The sequence below is a fragment of the Pseudophryne corroboree genome, chromosome 3 (assembly GCF_028390025.1).
Source record: "Pseudophryne corroboree isolate aPseCor3 chromosome 3, aPseCor3.hap2, whole genome shotgun sequence".
NCBI classification, from domain to species: Eukaryota; Metazoa; Chordata; class Amphibia; order Anura; family Myobatrachidae; genus Pseudophryne; species Pseudophryne corroboree.
In genome coordinates this window covers 426,558,358-426,568,961 of record NC_086446.1, presented here as the reverse complement: position 1 = coordinate 426,568,961, position 10,604 = coordinate 426,558,358, and the positions used below count along the sequence as shown (strand labels likewise).

General features: G+C 47.2%; 1 pseudogene; it reads right to left on the bottom strand.

Moving 5' to 3' along the window:
• Positions 1 to 9,296: 9,296 nt before the first annotated feature.
• LOC134898408 (5S ribosomal RNA) lies at positions 9,297 to 9,415 on the bottom strand (annotated as a pseudogene).
• Between the last annotated feature and the right edge of the window lie 1,189 nt (positions 9,416 to 10,604).

The following is a 10,604-nucleotide window of genomic DNA, read 5'->3' as shown; positions in this document are numbered from 1 at the left end:
GCCACTGGAGGGCGGCAGCACACACTGGCGATGAGAGGATTATTTCTTCATTATTCCCTTGCTTCAGCTCAGCAAAGCTCCTCTTCTTTACGAGACGAGGAGCAGCCAGGGATGCCGTTGTCGCCCAGCCACCACTGAGACTGAGTCTGTGTATAACGTGAGTGAATGTAATACTAAACACTGACTGACTGTTCATTCCTATCGTCTCTCTGCAATCCTGTCGCCCCCCAACTCCACGCTAGCACTCTGCATATTGCTGTCCCGCGTTATGACAGCACCTGTCCTGCCACCTACTAGTCAGACACTACCACATGTGCATTTCCCCGCGATTGGGTTCCCCGGCCCGCTCCTGGCCTCCTATAAGTTACCTGCTCCCCTCTCCGTTATTGGGCTCCCGCATGCCGCTCCCGGCTACCTGTAAGTTACCTGCTCCCCCTTCCTTTATTGGGCTCCTGCGTGCCGCATAATGTTACCCGCTCCCCCCTTCCCCTCCCCCCCGCGATTGGGCTCCCGACTTCCCGTATGTTACCTGCTCCCCTCTCCGTTATTGGGCCCCGCGTGCCGCATAATGTTAATTGCTCCCCCCCTCCCGCGATTTGGCTCCCTCTTGTCACCCGCTCCCCCCCTGTTGTGCGCTTGTATCTTGACCGCTCCCCCCCTTATTCCCCTCTCCCCCCCGCGATTGGGCTCCTGTTGGCTCTTTCATTTATCAGTTCACAATAGACATGATTTGATAAATGCATTTTAAGTAGTGACGCTTAGTTTAAAAGAACATTGAATTCAACATAACAAAATTTTAGTATAGTATCTGCGTCCTTAATCTTTGACACTGATTTCATTGTTGTAAACACTATTTAATAAACAAGGTACATATATGCTAAAGGAGTTTATAGGCCCTACACACTAGGCGATTGGCAGCCGAGGTGCCCGACGGCCATTACAGCCGACAGACGACCCGGCAGCAGGAAGGGGGGTGACACAGGGCCGGATCCAGGGAGGGGCGAATGGGGCGAACGCCCCCCCTAACTGTCATAGCCACACCCACTTACATACGGTGGGGGCTGCTGCCAGGTGATGGTGTGTGGCTGCACTAACATCCCTCCCCATCCTCCGTGTCCCTGGGGCCTCTAGCCCCATCTGCCGTCATCACATGCTGTCACCCCCACCTTGGGCAGTGTGTGCCGCCCATATGTGTGTTAGTAGTTACATGCGCCCGGTTGTGTGTGCTACATAAGAAGCACATGTGCAGCCTGGCAATGCTTTATATGCTCTTTACAGCATTAATGGACAGTTGGTATGGGAAGTGGGAGGAGTAATGTGTAGGGGAGGAGTCAGGAATAAATAAACCGCCCCCCCAAAAAGAAAAGTCTAGATACGTCCCTGGGGTGACAGGGGTAGTAAAGTTTCTTCACTCCCCCGTCACCCGGCCCCATAGCCCTGCATGCTAATATGGACGAGATTGTCCACATTGGCATGCATGTGTAAACGAGCCGGCATCAACGATGAACGAGCGCGGGGCCGCGCATCGTTCATCTTGGTGCCTACACACTGAAAGATATTAACGAGTTCTCGTTCATTAATGAACGAGAATGTTCATATCGTTCAGTTAGATCTATGAGGGCTAAAACACACGAGCCGGCTTTTGCCGGCCGGGAAAAAGCCGGATGGCTTTTTCCCGTGCCGGCATTGTATTGAACAGTGTGAGGTGTAGTGTCCTTTCACACTGCACAGCCCCGGCCCTGCTGCCGGGTTGCAGCCGGAACTATCCACTGGAAGGTCCGGCTGCCGGGCCGCCGCCAAGCCGTCTTTGCAGCCAGTAAACCGTGTGTGTGAAGGGGAGCTTTCACACACAACGTTTTTTTCCAAGCCGTGTCTAATGCTGCGCACGCGCACAGCATCACACACGGCTCAAAGCCGTTGTGTGTGAGAGACTCTGCCGGTTTCTCCCGGATGGCAAAAAGCCGGACAAAGTTTGTCCGGCTTTTTGCCATCCGGGAGAATCCGGCGCGTGTGTTACAGCCCTAAGTGTGTAGGGGCCCTAAGGGGCAGACTAGATGGGCCAAATGGTTCTTACCTGCCATCAAATTCTTTGTTTCAAGTGGCCCATTTATCATGGATTGCTTAGTGAATATGATCTGGGCAGGATCTTACTGCCCAGGATTGCAATGCAATGTTCGATCCTATCGGGTTAATGTATCACCCGCCACCTGCAGAGACAGGGGCTCCGAAAGGATCCCGTCCCTGCGATGTGCTCTGCGGGCTGCCAGGGGTCCTGTGCATGCACGGTCACACGTGACCACGATGCACTGATGCCATTTCCAGCGGAGGGTTCCAGGGAACCCAACCAGAACTTCTTTCTGTGATCCGTAGTACATACGCTACAATGAGCTACCACAATCAAAAGATTGCGGTAGCTGCGGGGAACAATATTGGGAATGCTTCGCATTCCCAATACTGATACATCGGGCAGCATCGCATCATCCCCCATAGAAACCTATGGGTGATGTGGCTGCGGGCGGCAATGGAGGGATCGCAGCAGGTATCTCCGATACCTGCTGTGATCCCTCCATTATACATTCCAGGGATACTTATTATTTGTGACTAACCGGCTTTTTTCGGGAACATAGCCGCAAATATTATTTGATAAATGGGCCTCTTAATCTTTGGTTGGCTGTATGTTTTCTACATTGTCTGTTTTTCATGTATGTAAATTTTCAGTGATATACAGTATTGTTAGGATTGGCAAAAACCGGTCACCAGATACATCTGCGTGTGTGTATTTTATGGAAAAGCCCATATGTAAATGTTCGTGGTATTCTTTAATATATGTAGAAAAAGGTAGTGCATTTAGAGGTGACAGAATAGATTTGAATACTTGGCTGGTATGGTCTGTTAATTAGCTGCTTATATACATGTGATTGTGTTCCACTGCAGATGTGGGTGGAACGCAGCACAGAGCAGTCGTCACACTGCATTGGTTAAGTGTTCTGTTGTGTGCTTATGCGTTCCATACAGCCCTCTGTGATTATGAGAGCCGGAGTTTGCCCAGAGCTGTGGGGCTGCTGTCTGTGGATTGAGCGGCATGCATAGTACCCTAGGGGTCATTCCAAGTTGTTCGCTCACTGACGTTTTTCGCAGCACAGCGATCAGGTAACTACTGCGCATGCGTATGCACCGCAATGCGCAGGCGCGTCGTACGGGTACAAAGCGGATCGTTGCTGAGCGATGGATTTAACAAAGAATCCATTCGCACAGCGGATCGCAAGGAGATTGACAGGAAGAAGGCGTTTGTGGGTGTCAAGTGACCATTTTCTGGGAGTGTTTGGAAAAAAGCAGGCGTGTCCAAGCGTTTGCAGGGCGGGTGTCTGACGTCAATTCCGGGACCAAAAAGACTGAAGTGATCGCAAGGGCTGAGTGAGTTCAGACCTACTCAGAAATTGCACGAAATGTTTTTTGCAGCGCTCGGCTGCACAGGCGTTCGCACACTTGCAAAGCGAAAATACACTCCCCCATGGGCGGCGACTATGCATTTGCACGGCTGCTAAAAGTAGCTAGCGAGCGATCAACTCGGAATGATTGCCCCTATCCATGGTGGTGAGTGTTTATGGCCACTGTATGTTATATAGATATTGAGTTGCCTATTTATATAAGTGAGAATTCTATTAAGGCATTTTAAACAGTGCCACTTCTGGTTTGTCCTACACCAACATCAAGTTTTATTAATAATTATTGTAGGCTTCTCTATTTCAGGCATAAAGTATGGAGACAGGTTATTTTCTACTTGCCTTTGGAGATGGAGGTTGTGCCATAATTAAGGTCCTTTAAGGGACCGAAACGTCAGCTTGATTGACTGTACTGCGTCACTTTTGAGAAATAATCCCAAACTTATAAACCAACCCTACAGAGGCGGAACTACCGGCAGTGCACTGCACTGGGGCCCGCCTCTGTCCAGGGGCCCAAGCATGTAATGAGTCAAACTGACTCATTACATGCCGCTGTGCGCTGCAGGCAACCGCTGCCCGCAGCGCACAGCCGCCCGGAGATAGGAGCTGAGCAGCGGTACAGACGGGGGAAGGAGGAGGGAGCCGGAGGACGGAGCCGCAGCAGCGCTTTGTTACTGGTGGAGGCGCTGCTGCTCCTCTGCTTCCCTATAGGCTGTCTTCCGAGAACAGCCTATAGGGAAGCAGAGGGGCAGCAGCAGCAGCGCCTCCACCAGTAACAAAGCGCTGCTGCGGCTCCGTCCTCCGGCTCCCTCCTCCTCATTCTCTACTGCCCGGGAATCGTCGTCTGACGCAGCTGCACCGAGGAGCCTGAGGGTAAGTATAATTCTTCTTTCTTTCTTTCTTTCTTTCTTTCTTTCTTTCTTTCTTTCTTTCTTTCTTTCTTTCTTTTTCTTTCCTTCTTTCTTTCTTGTGCCTGCCTGCCGCAATGTGTAAAAAGGGGGGACTACCTGCCGCAATGTGTAAAAAGGGGGGGCTGCCTGCCGCACTGTGTAAAAAGGGGGGACTGCCTGCCGCAATGTGTAAAAAGGGGGGACTACCTGCCGCAATGTGTAAAAAGGGGGGACTGCCTGCCGCAATGTGTAAAAAGGGGGGACTACCTGCCGCAATGTGTAAAAAGGGGGGACTGCCTGCCGCAATGTGTAAAAAGGGGGGACTGCCTGCCGCACTGTGTAAAAAGGGGGGACTGCCTGCCGCAATGTGTAAAAAGGGGGGACTACCTGCCGCAATGTGTAAAAAGGGGGGACTGCCTGCCACTATGTGTAAAAAGGGGAATCTGCCTGCCGTAATGTGTAAAAATGGGGACGCTGTCTGCCGTAATGTGTAACAAGGGCACGCTGTCTGCCGTAATGTGTAAAAAGGGCACGCTGTCTGCCGTAATGTGTAACAAGGGCACGCGGTCTGCCGTTATGTGTAAAAAGGGGTAATCTGCCCGACGCTATGTGTAAAAATGGGGAATCTGCCTGCCGTAATGTGTAAAAAAGGGGGGCTGCCTGACGCTATGTGTAAAAATGGGGAATCTGCCTGCTGCTATGTGTAAAAAGCAGGAATCTGCCTGCCGTAATGTGTAAAAATGGGGACGCTGTCTGCCGTAATGTGTAACAAGGGCACGCTGTCTGCCGTAATGTGTAACAAGGGCACGCTGTCTACCGTAATGTGTAAAAAGGGCACGCTGTCTGCCGTAATGTGTAACAAGGGCACGCGGTCTGCCGTTATGTGTAAAAAGGGCACGCTGTCTGCCGTTATGTGTAAAAAGGGCACGCTGTCTGCTGTAATGTGTAAAAAGAGGAATCTGTTCGCTGTAAGGTGTAAAAGGGTCTCTACCTGGTGTAGTGGTGCTACTGTGCGGCGTAATTTGAATAATGGAGACTACTGTGTTGGTATTATTTTGTGGCCACACCCCTTCCCCACGAAGCCACGCCACTATGTATTTTTGCGCGCGCCTACGGCGCGCACTGCCCCCGGGGTGGACTTGGGGGGGGGGGGGGGGGCCCAAAGCATTTTGTCGCACCTGGGCCCACCGCTTGCTTGTTCCGCCACTGCAACCCTAATACCATAGGCGTGCGCAGCACATTTTATTAAGGGGTGCACCATTGGAGGGGTGTGTCTAGCACCGCCTTTTGGGCGTGTCTAGCACCATCTATTGATGGTCAACGCAATATAAAATATTCACCCTTGTACCAATCCTAATAATACAGATGCATTGTCAGATGTTGTGGTGTGCAACAAACAAACACCCCTGATGGCACTCACTGCAAATACAGTGTTCCTCCTCAGCCTGGTCTGGCTCCCCCTCTCTTTCCCCTGCAAGCTCCAGCAGCTTACTTAGAAGTCAGTAACTCACTGACAGTCGCAGACTAGTAGTGCTGCTGATGGAAAAACGAGTGACGTGTCAATGCTGCTGCCAACCGCCTGCCAGTATTGAATGTGTCTACCTAAGAGGAATGCTGGCTGCATGCTGCTCCTCATCAGTGGCTGGCGTTGGCATAGAATAGAAGGAGAGAGGTGGGCGTGAGGTGGGTGTGACGGGTGGACGTGTGAGCAACATTACGTAATCACATCACATCACGCTGTTTTTGTACACTGAGATGGAGCCGGGAGTTTGAAAGCCGGTGGCAGTGGCACCCTTGATTAACCCAGGCGTCCGGTCAGTAATGCACTCCTGAGAGGGTGCAACGCAGAGGGGACAGTAATCAGCCTGCTTGGCGATCGGGGTGCCGGACATTAGAGGGTGCCTGTGCGCACCAGGCACCCCCCCTGCGCACACCTATGCCTAATACCCTAACGCCATCTCCCAAACTAACCCTAATACCCTAACCCAAACCTCTAAAACAACCCTAATACTCTATACCTTATATCCTTACCCAATCCAATAAACTAATCATAATACCCTAACCCCTAATTCAAACCTAAACCTAATACTTTGGCCCTTAACCCTAAAGGGCAGACTGAAAGGACCATGTTGCCATCAAATTCTATTGGTGTGTCACTAACTCACATTTATCAAGCGGTGGCTGTGGAACTAATAAGATGCCTCCCCTGCACTTTTTCACCTGATGGGCTGAGTATGTGAGGGTGTGAAGGGGGGTGGGGGTTACACCAAAGATTTGCCTAGGGTGTTAAGAAACCTTGCACCGGCCCTGTTTACACATTTTGTATGCATTTTATAACGTGCTTGTATATCTAGGGTGGATAGTTGGTACTCAACCGTATACTATTATAAAGTGTTAGAAAATAAATATGTATAGGACAGGCCTGATTCAGAAGTGCCTGCTCTGTAACAACTCTGATCTCCTTCTGTCAATTCAGTCGGATACATCTCAGACACATCTCCATGTCTAGTTTAGTTGGTGTAACTAGGCATTCACATGTATAATGCATCTGTGGCCGACCTGCATTTAAATCAGGCCCATAGTGCAAAGGAGGTGATAGGAAATAAGTCAGTGAAAACATGCCAGTAATAAAATATTAAATCATCAATAATTGGCACTTTAGAGTTAGCTGTATATATGTTTTGTTTTTTTACATAAAATATGCATGTGTATGTACTGCACAGGTGCAAAAGCGAAGATTATTTACAGTAAGGGAATGTTTATGCAAATATGACCAAGCCTGACCTGGCCACAGACATATCTGTGCCTGTCTACATTGTATCTATGACTGGTGCTCGACCCCGGTGCAAGATACACACTGATTAGCTGTAGCAGCTTTTGATTGGCTAATTGCTTCTGTTCTCCAGGGCCATTGAGACAGCCATGGAACCTGGGTACTGAAGGTAGTGTTGCCAAATCTGGGTGGTGTGGCCAGGCCCCTTCCAGGGGAAAAATAATGGAAAATAACATGCTTCCCTGCACCATGCATTGCAAAGTGGTCCCCAGAAGAGGCCCCAAGCTGGGCAATTAGTACCCCTTCCTTGCCTCTCTGCACCCCTGATTGATGATATTATATAAAACACTAGTGTGACTGTTCTATTACATGGAGTCCTAGACAGTTAGACAATTTGTGCCAATTCCACCACCAATTATTGTGTTCCTACTGCTGGTGCCCCCCTGGATTAATGGTGCCCTATACATTCACCTATATGGCCTATGCCCAGGGTCGGCTATGGCCACGCCCCCAGTGGACATGTTTAGTCAATTTTATTGACTCATGCACTGGAGGCACCTGGCTCCACTGAATGTGGAAATGCCAATTGTGCATATGGGGCCTTATTCAGAGATGACCACGTCCATTGAGTCTGCATACGCACACTGGCCATAGTGCACATGTGCGACCCTTCACAATGCTGCCGCATCCTGGAAGGATGTGCATCCAGAAATAATAAAAATACAGCTCTGCACCAGTAGCATATGCATCAGGGCTACGTCAGGCGCACATCAGATACCCTTACACCCAAACAAGCTAAAGGCACATGAAGCATTTTTAAACATTTGTTTTGATCAATTCTTACTATGTTTGTTTTAAGCTACAGAAGAAAAAAAACACCTCTATAATACAGCAGGTATAATATTCCTTCTCATGTACGAATCAAAGTAGCAAAAGATCAATAATAAAGATCTATATAAGCTATGACTAGAAAATCATATATTATAGACATGATAGACATGATCAGTGAAGATAGCAACTTGTATATCATATTCAAAGGTTAAACTGCACTCTGCATAGCCAAAAAGTTTGCTACTGTAGTGCTGGTGACTTTTACCAGGGCCCAGTGCTGTTGGGGTTGCTGTTGCTCCCCCAACTCCTGTAACAGGCTGCTTTTCAATACTTTGGGCAAGGAGAAATAAATTACTATTATCAAGCCCAGAACACGCTGCTGTGTGCCAGGTTGTGGAGAGAGTGTGCTGCAGCAGCAGTCAGCCCTCTCTACTCCTGCATGATGTGTGATGGCAGAGGAGGAAGAGATCGCAGCTGATGATCACCAACCCACCCTGTGCACATAGCCTATTTTTTTACATTGTTGCACGGAGGGGGTCTTGCCACACCTCCCCAAGTTGGCCACGCCCACCGGTACCATAATCGGTGTGTATTTTTCACCAGCACTCAGGCATCTGCAATTGATGTGATTACTGACCGTTGTATATGTGACAGGTTTAGGATCATTATTATATACTACGGAGCTTGACTGGCCATTCCTACCCTCTTCCTCCGCTCCATGCATAAGAAGGTCTATGTGTCAGATGTGTATATGACATTGGCACACTTTTTTTTTTTGGTGCTAATTTCCGTATCTTACACTAAGCAAATCCCGTAGGAGCATTTACAAAAGGGATATGGCTGTGCAGAAGGGGCACTGGCATATCTATAATGTATATGGAGAGAGGAGAGACTTGGGGCACACTTGATATGGTAATTTTTTTAAAACTTATCTTTTAATCTAGAAAAGTTTAAAATGTTAGTATACACAGACAAACATGTAGGAAAATGTAAGAAAATGTAACCGCCTCTATATAGTACAAAGTGAACCCTTGTTAAGTTATGATAACAAACGTGAAGGAATCAAAGGTGGCAGGTTGCCCCTAGTGATGTACCTGAGGTGAAAATATAAAACTGGAATATCCGTCGATATCCAGAGAGCTTGTGAAAGAGAAAAAAAGAAGGATGGAATTGTATGATAAAAATTAAATTGTAATCATTAATATACCGCCTTCTATGGGAATCCTCCTGGTAAGAGTGTGCTGACTGTTTAGGTGATTGAAGATCGAATAGTGTAAAATTGTACTATTCAGTAAAAGGAATGGTATGAGTCAAAGGTTGCTCCCACACTTCTGCTTTTTGTATTTTGCACGGATATGTCAATTACTGCACCCAATATTCCCTAGTGGTCTCCCATCTAGGTACTGATTCGGCTTTTCACTGCTTTGCTTCCAAGATCAGACGAGTTTGGGCGTAGCTAGTGATATATGGCCGTAAAAAAAGATCCGTGATGACAAATGAGAGAGTGCGTGGTTAATGACAAAAACCGAGAATAGGAGTACTTCTGCTTTCCAACTTATTTGCACAGTTTCTCTGTTACTGGAGCATTGCAGAGAAGAAAATCTGGCATGTGGATGAGAGAGTACTGGAAGGAAGTAAGGGAGATAGTAATAGTATGGGTTAAGGGCCCCACCTTCTGCTGTCCAATATCATATAGTGGTTTATAGCAGACAGGATGAGAGAGGCGGGCTGGCTTAAACTCATAGAATGTGAAAAATGGTCATGTATAGAACTGAAATAGTCAATGCATATTGGCATAAAGAAATATGGCTATTCAGAGAGGTGCGTAAGAGAAGAAGAATTATTCTGACATCTATTAACAACAATAAATTTGAGCAGATGTATCAATTTTTTTTTAGAAAAAAAGTGCTTCATATTATGTACATATATACATTCAAGTTAAGTGACATCCTTAACACACTTTACCCTCCTTTCACTTCTTTCATATATCTGAGCTGGTGTAAATTACCATAAGTGTACACCAAAGGATCAGTCTCACAGTAAATTAATAATAGTGAGCAAAATTATTGAAGTAGGTACACCCCCAGATGGGTATATAACGAGATGTAGAGAATCAATCTAAAAGAATATGGATATATGCACCAGAATGCCAATATCACAAATAATTCATAGTAATAGACAGAATATTTTGAATAATTATAATCCCAAATGGGTTCAAATAGATACACCCCCAAATGGGGATATAGCGAGATCTAGAATGATATGAATATGTGCATCAGAATGCCAATCTCACAAACAGTTCATAGGGGGTAATTCCAAGTTGATCGCAGCAGGATTTTTGTTAGTAGTTGGGCAAAACCATGTGCACTGCAGGGGAGGCAGATTTAACATGTGCAGAGAGAGTTAGATTTGGGTGGGGTGTGTTCAATCTGCAATATAAATTGCAGTGTAAAAATAAAGCAGCCAGTATTTACCCTGCACAAAAACAAAATAACCCACCAAAATCTTACTCTCTCTACACGTTATATCTGCCTCCCCTGCAGTGCACATGGTTTTTCCTAACTGCTAACAAAAATCCTGCTGCGATCAACTTGGAATTACCCCCATAGTGATAAGCAAAAATAATTCAAATACAGGTTGAGTATCCCATATCCATATATTCCGAAA